A 10,070-nucleotide genomic window follows, 5' to 3' on the forward strand; every position below is an offset into this window, starting at 1 on the left:
CATCCCATCCCATCCCATCCCATCCCATCCCATCCCATCCCATCCTGGGATCATTCAACTGACTGTCTTTTATCAAAAAACAAGTCAACAAGTCAATCAATGGCTAAAGCAAAAAGCAAGGGTGAAAATACATCACTGTGAGGCATACAAGCAGGAACAACAAAACAATGAGCAACCACAGCATAACACTGGAAGAGCGAGGGGCTTAAAACTCACTGTTCACCACACAGTACTACATCCCTCAACTCCAGTATTATTTTAGCAAGTATTTTTCTTCAAAAACTTCACTTAAACAGAAAATGCACACACTGTTGTGCCTTTTTCCACTGGAAAGATAACCTTCAGAATGTAAATCAATGCACTTCTGCCCTGGTAATCCAGTCTTGCAGAAAGCTGTCTCCAGCTAAACAATATCAGCAGAAAAAGGCATATAAGCCCTTCACTATGGTATTCACCCCAGTGAAGTGCTCATTTCAAGCCCAAGCTGCAATCATTTTAAATGCTACTGTTCAGTCAGTCTAAGAAACACCTCACAATCTGTTTCAGTTCTTGTGTAAACTGGGAACACGTCACCAAAGTTTTAACATTTTGATAGTCCTACCTATCAAGGTTTTAAAAAAGACTTTAAGACATATGGCTACTCTTGCCCTTTGAACAAGCTGGTAACAACACACACTACCTTGTGTTCCTCCTGGCCTCTCACTGTGGAGTTCTAGGGCCAGTGGGAGTGTCCCTGGGGAGACCTGGAAGCACTGCATGTTGAACAAGTGTGCATGACAAGATATCACAGCAAAGCAAAAGCTGTGTTCATCCCTATCCTCTCCTCTGGCTAAATGAGAGCAACTATAGAAAATGTACCGTTCCTCAATTTACCTTTACACAAGGCCATAAACATACTGCACCTAGGAACATAGAGGAATTCTAAATATAGTTCTCTGGGACTCAGTTTTCTGGTATTCAGCTTAACAAACGGTCATTGAATTATCATATCAAAAAAAAAAAAAAAAGTTTATCTTAAAAAAGGAAGCAGTTACATTTTCTAAAAAGTATATAGCAAACTCTTGTGTCAACAGTGAGGACTTGTCCTAGCGAGCATGGATGTAGTTCTGAATAAAGAGAAAACGGATTGCGTACTTTCGAGGTCAGTTGAATTCCTGTGATACTTTAAAATGCTTGATCCCCACCCCAAGAAGAGGAATTACTACTCTTATCCTGTTCTGTTTCCTCAAAAGATGCAAAAGCCTCTTCTCCTCCAGCCATAGAACACTGTTCCACACTCAAGGATTTAATAACCATTTTCTTTGTGTTCACTGTGATCAAGCTTGTTTTACTCCTCTTAGTTGTGTTGCTGGGTTTGAAAGGGCACACTTATGAACAGTCAAGCCCACGTGTTCTATAATCCCATAAGCATAAAGCAAAGCTGACTCCATCAGATTTCCTTGAAAGAAATCTGAAACAGTCTTCATTTTTAAAACTCCATAAAAAACAAGTGAACTTTTCAAAATGTGATTATTCTAAGAGAACAGTGAATCCTAATGCAGTGAGACAAGGATTCCTGAGGTCAGAAACATCAGCTTTACAGAAATGTCCTAAGGGATGCCTGAATGTATTATCTTGAGACCTTTAACCTCTCACTTAGGCCTTACTGCCCGTCACTCCACTATCAATCCATTTCTAATATTTTACTTTGCTATGAACTTCTTGGAATGACAAGAGGATGATTCATAACATATAGCAAGGCTTCCGGGAAGCTTTTTCAGTCAAAGCTACAGGGTAAATGAATCAGCCTTTTGCTTTCTCCCAGGAACTACTTATCTTCAATCTTTCAATTAAAGGTCAAAAAATGAAAGAGGACAGCTCAGTCATCTATTATGCTTTTGCCCACTTTCCTATTGTAAGAAGCTCTGCTCTTTACATAGTTGTGTCTCAGCCTGTTTGAGATTGTTTTCAGTGGTAGGAATATAAAAAAAAATGTATTGCGAATTTAAAGGACAAAAGGAAAAATGCAGAGAATGGCAGCAATTCCTCTTGTGACTCTTTTGGTCATTAGGTAGTATAGATCGTCCTGACAGAAGCAAATCCTGAGCTTATATCAGAAGTTATCAAATAGTATTTTTAGAGTGTTAAATTGATAGGCTTAAAGGCAAGTATTTCTCCCAGTCCTGCTTGGTCAGCAAGGAAAATACAGAAACAGAATTATGTGATTGCTGTTTGGTTTTGTTGTCTGAATTTCAGGGCTGAGGGAAGCTGATTTTGGATCTTATCTGACATGCACATGGTGAAAAGTAACCAAGGGCATGGATTAGCATACTATGCCTATTTGATCATTGCCCTACGGCCCTGTTCTACCAGTTCAGTCAGAGCTCAGATGGGTCAGTGGGCAGACATAAGACTCGTTAAAGAATACCTTTGGCATTGAGAGTCTGTGCAGGTTAAAGAACCAGCTCTGCTTGCTCTGTGCCAACAGCAGGCACAAGCCTAATGCAAACACAGCGTGATTTTGAGGAGAGAAGAGTCACTAGAGAGGGAAGCATATGAACAACAACAACAAGTAACAGAAAATAAAGGGAAACTGAAAAAAAAAAGAAAAAAGTGATCGGGTCAAACCAAAACAATTTAAGATTTCCTTCTGTGCTGTTTCTTCTATGAAGAAAAAAAAAAAAGTAATACTCCAGATAAATCAAAAAAACATTTGGTTTGAGGCAAGGAAAAATCACAGAATCACAGAATAGTCTAGGTTGGAAGAGACCTCCAAGATCACTGAGTCCAACCTCTGACCTAACACTAACAAGTCCTCCACTAAACCATATCCCTAAGCTCTACATCTAAACGTCTTTTAAAGACCTCCAGGGATGGTGACTCAACCACTTCCCTGGGCAGCCTATTCCAGTGACTAACAACCCGTTCAGTAAAGAAGTTCTTCCTAATATCCAGCCTAAACCTCCCCTGGTGCAACTTTAGCCCATTCCCCCTCGTCCTGTCACCAGGCACATGGGAGAATAGACCAACCCCCACCTCGCTACAGCCTCCCTTCAGGTACCTGTAGAGTGCAATAAGGTTGCCCCTGAGCCTCCTCTTCTCCAGGCTAAACAGTCCCAGCTCCCTCAGCCGCTCCTCTTAAGACTTGTTCTCCATACCCTTCACCAGCTTCGTAGCCCTTCTCTGGACTCGCTCGAGCACCTCCATGTCCTTCTTGTAGTGAGGGGCCCAAAACTGAACGCAGTACTTGAGGTGCGGCCTCACCAGAGCCGAGTACAGGGGGACAATCACTTCCCTGGACCTGCTGGCCACGCTGTTTCTTATGCAAGCCAGGATGCTGCTGGCCTTCTTGGCCACCTGAGCACACTGCTGGCTCATATTCAGGTGACTGTCAACCACTACTCCCACGTCCTTCTCTGCCAGGCAGCTTTCTAACCACACATCTCCCAGCCTGTAGCTCTGTTTGGGGTTGTTGTGCCCCAGGTGCAGGACCCGGCACTTGGCCTTGTTGAACTTCATACCGTTGGCCTCGGCCCATCGGTCCAGCCTATCCAGATCCTCCTGCAGAGCCTTCCTACCCTCGAGCAGATCGACACACGCACCTAACTTGGTGTCGTCCGCAAACTTGCTGAGGGCACACTCGATCCCCTTGTCCAGATCATGGATGAAGATGTTAAAGAGGACTGGCCCCAGTACCGACCCCTGGGGGACGCCACTAGTCCCACCGGCCTCCAACTGGATTTGACTCCATTCACCACAACTCTCTGGGCCCGGCCATCCAGCCAGCTCTTAACCCAACGAAGTGTACGCCAGTCCAAGCCATGAGCAGCCAGTTTCCTGAGGAGAATGCTGTGGGGGACGGTGTCAAACGCTTTACTGAAGTCAAGGTAGACCACATCCACAGCCTTTCCCTCATCCACTAAGTGTGTCACCTTGTCATAGAAGGAGATCAGGTTTGTCAAGCAGGACCTGCCCTTTGTAAACCCATGCTGACTAGGCCTGATCGCCTGCTTGCCCTGCAATGTTTCCTTCATCTAACCCAGTCAATTTACCTATTCTTATGTTAATGGAGGTTTGTGTTCTCATAAAAAAGTATTTCACCAAGAAAGTTGCAAAGTTCATTTAATTTTTTTAAAATGTTTTGGCCTTCGTAAAAATTCCTTATCTTGTCCCTATTTCTATTTTATTCCTCACAAACCCTGATCATTGCCAGAAAACAAAAACAAAAGAAAATAAAAAAAACCACACTCACACTGCTGTAACATTACCCCTCAGTTAGCTATTTATAAGTGGGCAAAAACTGTTAAAGCCCTTCAGGCTGGAGACCTCACAGCTGGCTGGGCTGGACTTTGACTTTCTGCTCTGGACCAAGTTCACCACTGGTGAGGCTCCCTGAGATGAAGAGGGGAGCCCCAGCCAGCCTCTGCTGGTTTGTCCCCATGCCAGGGCTAGAGCAGACATCATCACTGCAGGGTTGGGAGGTCATAAAACCATTTTTTTCTGAACACCACCTTAGCCTGTGCTACCCCAGAAGAACCGCCTTTGGTCACATCTCTGTGTTCACTAACGCCGTGCTGCAGCCTGGATGTGCGAGTCCCCCTGCCCCACGCCGTGCAGCACCAGCAGTCAGGAGCCAGATGCCTTCCCCAGGGAGGGGTGGCAGCAGGAGTTAATTCACATTTGGTGAGCTATGGCTATAGACTCAGGAGAACTATGATTTAATGCAACATTATCGGCTTGTTTGATAGATGAGCCCGTTAAGAATAACAGAAGCCAGCTGCTGAGTATGCCAGAGGAGCTTGGCATGGTCTGAGCTGCGCACACAGGGGGCTCAGCACCACCCGCTGCTGCTCGCTGCAGCCTGTGCTCGCTCCCTGTGCCTGTGTGCCCAGTTCATACCAGCGAGTACAGCTGCCTTCAGCACAAAGGCAATTCCGTATATCTGGGGAGAAAAGATGATTAATGGTTAATTCTGAATTAAATTGCAAGCACAAGATTGAATTTCCTTCATGAATGACAGTGTGTGTTAGTGTTAGTAGCTGTGTCACAAAACAGCTCCATTTTGCTTGTTCATTACAGAGCCGATAATGGGACTAACAGAGCATGTGCAACAAACGTTTGCTTTCTGCAGCTCCTGAAATGGGTTCAGCTCTGCGTGCCCGTTCAACAATGGGAGTGCTCAGGCACAGGCTGCCTATTTGTCACCTGGCTACCCTTGCACATTGCTATACCTCTTGATATAGATGAAACAGAGCTGCTGTTTGTTCCCTTTTAAAAGAACATTTCCTTCTTTGAATCAGTAAATGATCCTTGGCACAGTTAAAGGAAAAAGATTACAAAGAAAATGAGTCCTCTCCATGACCTGAAAAGAGCCACATTCCTCTGCACCAGCTCCTCTCATTGCCTAGAATAGCACCGTGTGTGTGTGAAAGAGACCTGAGTGAAGAGCGTGGCACTAGTGAACCCACCCATCACCTTTCTAACATTTATAGATTTATTTTCTAGATAATTTAGAGTCTAAACTATGTCTCAGATACTCTCAGCCATGTGTTCAAATCCATTCGCTTATGGTTCAAGTATGCATTACTGAGATTTTTGCATGCTGATATGTTTTTTTTTAGGGGTTAAAATGATTCATTTCCCATCACTTATTTATCATTTCCCATCATATTTCTAGATGTAGCACAAGCCTCCTTGGTTCTGCTGAATTCAATGGAGCTGTAGATTTACATCACATATGCCTCTGGCTCATTTCTTTACAAGAACAGCCTTCTTTGAATTGTATAATTGCTAAAAGTTCAGACGATTGAAATTTTTGGAGCTCATAACAACTCTTGACTGATACCCACATTTCATGGAACAGGAATCAGAAGCAATGTTTTGGTCTAGTGTTCTTATTTCCTACATGTTGTAAGACATGGGGGTAAATTACAAAGCTCCTATTTATTGCAGTGATACTATTGACCCCATGCTCTTATGTGGTGCTGTCCAAGTGTGACTTGGCCTCCTGCTAAAGGGAGCCACTATTCCCAGCACTCCACATTGGCCTGCCTGGGTTTCCAATGCAGCAGTTTCCCCTGTATCCCATGATCTGAAAGACGTATCCCTGCACCTCATTCTACAAAATCCAAGCCTGAATATTTTTGCCTACAAATGCCCTGCTCCCAAGTCTAGGGCAACCATCCAAGATTTGTGTTTGCGTGAACTTCTGGGGACGAAAGAGAGCTTGGAATGAGGAGATGCAACTTTCATATTATTATAAAAAACATTCAAAATCTGAAGACACAAGAATGGTAAAGTGAAACCTGCTCATCCTCTCCCATTTGTGGCTGACAACCTGGCCTTATCTGGACAATGTTTGAAGGCCATTTCTTCACAAAATGAAAAAAATCTTAAAAGTTGTGAGTTGTATTTTTCTGAGACTGACTGAAGAGAAAAGGGTCAAATTGATCCCTGGTGAGACTCTGTGGATCTCAAGGAAATGAATGTAAGGAAGTTATCCTAAGGATGAATTATTCTAAAATTCCAAAGGAAATGCTGCTTTAATGAGAAAAAAAGTTCAAAGATGCAGAAATATATCAGCGAATTCATAGCAGATTGTCCAGAATCAGGCCAAGTTACAACAATCAAAATATATAACTGAATTCAGACACAAAACTTAAAATAAAGGAGGGACCAGAACTATGGTAGGGTAAAGAATAAAGAGCATAGAGTCTATTGCTGTCTCTCTGGAGTCAGCTTTTTAGTAATCCACTTTTTAAAATATATTAAATATGCTGGCAAACATCCATGCACTTTACGTATATCATCCACAGAAGTCTACCAGTCTATTATTCTCAACAGGCATTGAAAAGCAGTAAATGCCCTCCTTGTTGTCTTCTGAAACTCTTCCAGGTCCGAGCTAGCACTTACACGGAAGGTTATACGACATTTGAGGAACCAAACATTTCCAAAACAAACCCAATGCTCCGAGAAAAAGGTACAGACTGCAGATGCATTATCAGCTGTAACAATGCTAAGAGGACTCTGAAAGGAGAACAAGGTGATATTCAATTGATGAATTAATATTGTCATTTTAGTACAGGCATAAAAATGCATCTGACCACAGGTCGGATACACCACTGTCTGGTGCTGTGTGTAATTACACCAGCAATTATCTAGTGTAGTCCAAATGCAGACCCACCAATTGCTGCAAACTTCCATACGGCATTAATTTATCATATCTTGCTAAAACATTTTATTCTTTTTGATAATGAACACCAACAGTAAAGACAGCAGCGTCAAAGTGCACTGTCAGTCCTTTTACCCTAATAGCTCATGCAGACACTGTAGGCTTCCTGTCAACTTTCAGAGCTCTTAAATATAGAAAAAAGGCAGAGCCACTCAAGAGAGTCAACCTCTATTCACTGGGAAGGAACTAGCAGCACATTATAATAGATGCTCATCTTTGTGCAAAAAAATAGAAAAAAAAATAAAAAAAATCACGCTTGGAACTGAAAAGTTGACTATTTAGATATTCTGCACATCACAACCATTGGGCTTTCCTCTGAGTGCATATTTATACGGCAGGTGGCATTGTTAGGGAAGGAAGCACAGCACAAATGTTGAGTGACTCACTTTCCTAAATCTGAAGTTGAAAACCCTTTGATCAGACATTTCATGCTTCACCATTCATTTCTGAGAACAAAGTAAGAACTACTTGTAGCAACGTGAGCAAGCAAGGCTTTCACGGAGTTTTAATGAATTAAGGTGTTTTGCTGAACAGCTTTGTATCTAGTTCTTGGCTACAGTGTAAGATATTAATGGCAGTGACAGCTTAGTATACGGTTTCCCAGATTCTGAACATCAGTGTATCTTGAGGGGCCAGAAAAAATGACTTCTGGAAAATAAAAGAAAAATATCATGTTCTGGGGATGGATTTTTTTTTTTTCTTTAAACATATAAAAGGGTAGATGCAGATCTGTGGTTGTACTTTGTACCTGCAAGCAAAAAGCAGCCTAGGAAACTGCTTTAAAATGTTTGTTTGACATGTCCTGTGATGTAAGAGACTGCTTGGGAAGCCTGAGCCATCATCAGTGGCCTGCCAGCCAGAGAGGGGGAACCTGCTGGCTAGGCAGGGGCATGCGGTGCTCCAGGCAATTCCCCTGTGCCAGCAGAGTCCATGCAGGACTCATTAGTTGGCAAAGTTTCCAGCAGTTCTTTCAATGGCTTCTCCCTCTGGTGATGCTGGAAGCCTGGAAAAACACACAAGCCGAACTCCTTCCCCAGCTTCGTGATCTGCCCTGAGATTTTGCCTCCCCCCACTTTTCTTGTACAACATCTTGGCCTGTTTCTCCTGTTGCTGGTTTCAGTGAGTGAGTAACGCTGTAGGTGAGAGAGAAATGCTGTAGCTGACGTGAAGGGCCACAGCCCAGGTTTTTGTTTCAACATACGTTTGTCATGATATGCTGCCATTTCAGTACAGCTTACCTGCTTTTAACTTTAATTAACTTATGCTTCTAACACTTCATATATTGCTCGGAGTTTGAAGGTATAATAGGCAAACATTACAGTTGTTAAGCAGGTGAAAAATACCAACAATAAGCAGGGGATTTATTGTAATCAGTCAATATGCTCAGCCTTGCAACTGCTCAGTACTTTATGCTCCATAATTATATGGTTGCCACAGTGTAGCCATTCAACAGTGTTATAATTAGTGAGTAATTAACTGAAGAATTTGATGACATGCTGCAGAGCACAAAGCATGTGTGCTGTTGATAGCAAAAGGATACACAAACTGTCTTCGTAACAGTGTTCTGAAACCATCATGAAAACTCATTGTGTCTCACTTGTGGTGGTTTTCAGAACTTTTCAGGTGTTGGACAAGCTTATAAACTTTTATAGATTGTGAGAAACAAAGTTGTGTTTTTGCAGTAGAGAATTATTTTTCTTCATTCCAAGGTAGTTGTGTAGTCATAATAAGGAGAAATGCTAAGTAGATAAGTGGACAGCAGAAGGCCTCACTGTTCCAAAAGAAGGTAGAAGCTTGAGAAAAACAGGATGAGCAGTGTGAGAACAGTAAAACCAAGATCACAAGTTCTCAAAACATAAGAAAGGAGAAATTTAAGGGCTGAAAAAAAGAAAAATTGTACATATATGGTATAGAGGAGCATCGAGTAGCTTGTGAACCAGTAGTACTCAGCCAATGAGGAACAGGGGAGGTGATCGGGCATCGGGGAATAGGGAATAAAAGGTTATGAGATGTTTACTAAAATGTGCTCCTGATTGACAGGATGCCCGCCATTGCAATCGCAAATAAAATAGCTTCACAGAAGATCCTGTCTGAATAAAATTATTTGAGATTTTTCTCATATAGGTGGTTTAGATCCTATCACAGCATTCGGACACTACACTTCTATTGAAATCAGCCATATTTAGGTATTTGGCTGTCTTTGTGGATCTCGGCCTTATGCATACACATACACTGGGCTGCCTCAGTACATCCATACACTCGGTGCTATATACCTCCCTCTATTGGTGTGTATATATATAATTATTTGTGTGTTGCTTATACCTGTGTGGTTAAGGATTAAAGTTACGCTAATGTAACTGAACCTATAGTAAGTAGTACATTAAAATAGCTAGTCTGTTGGAGAAAACAGTCCAGTTAAAGGCAATTTGCACAGTTTAAAGATGACCAGGTTGGCTTCTAATATATCTTTAACTTTTTAAAACATTCATAAATTACTAATATTTGTTGACATACCTAATGAAGTTACAGTGGCAGCAATTCAGTGCAGCACAGAAAGCTTGTGTGAGCTTCTTTGGCAGACCTGAGTGGGAGAGAGGTATACAGTGAAAGCAGAGGGGGATCTGCCCATTACCTGGCAAGGAAGCACCAGATGTGGAGAGTAGAGAGGATCTGCAATTGTTACGCCAGATGAGGAAAATAAATCTGCATAAGAAAAACTGAAAAGCTGCTCTCCATTTCTTGTGCCAAGTCTTGGCCTCTGCATAGGACCTGTGACATGTTTCACTTTGATATTTCCAATCCATTGTTTTTCTATTATTTATTTATTTCACAGCTCTTTAGACTATCCAAGTATTCCATG

General features: G+C 42.2%; 1 long non-coding RNA gene across 1 annotated transcript in view; it reads left to right on the top strand.

Annotated features, from left to right (window-relative positions):
• Positions 1-7,824, top strand: part of LOC118172256 — a 17,241-nt gene extending 9,417 nt beyond the window's left edge. The window contains exon 3 of the long non-coding RNA XR_004753619.1: positions 5,111-7,824. This is a non-coding gene — a long non-coding RNA (uncharacterized LOC118172256). The remainder of the gene's footprint in view (positions 1-5,110) is intronic.
• Positions 7,825-10,070: the final 2,246 nt, after the last annotated feature.

This window comes from Oxyura jamaicensis, chromosome 10 (genome assembly GCF_011077185.1).
Source record: "Oxyura jamaicensis isolate SHBP4307 breed ruddy duck chromosome 10, BPBGC_Ojam_1.0, whole genome shotgun sequence".
In the NCBI taxonomy this organism is placed as follows: Eukaryota; Metazoa; Chordata; class Aves; order Anseriformes; family Anatidae; genus Oxyura; species Oxyura jamaicensis.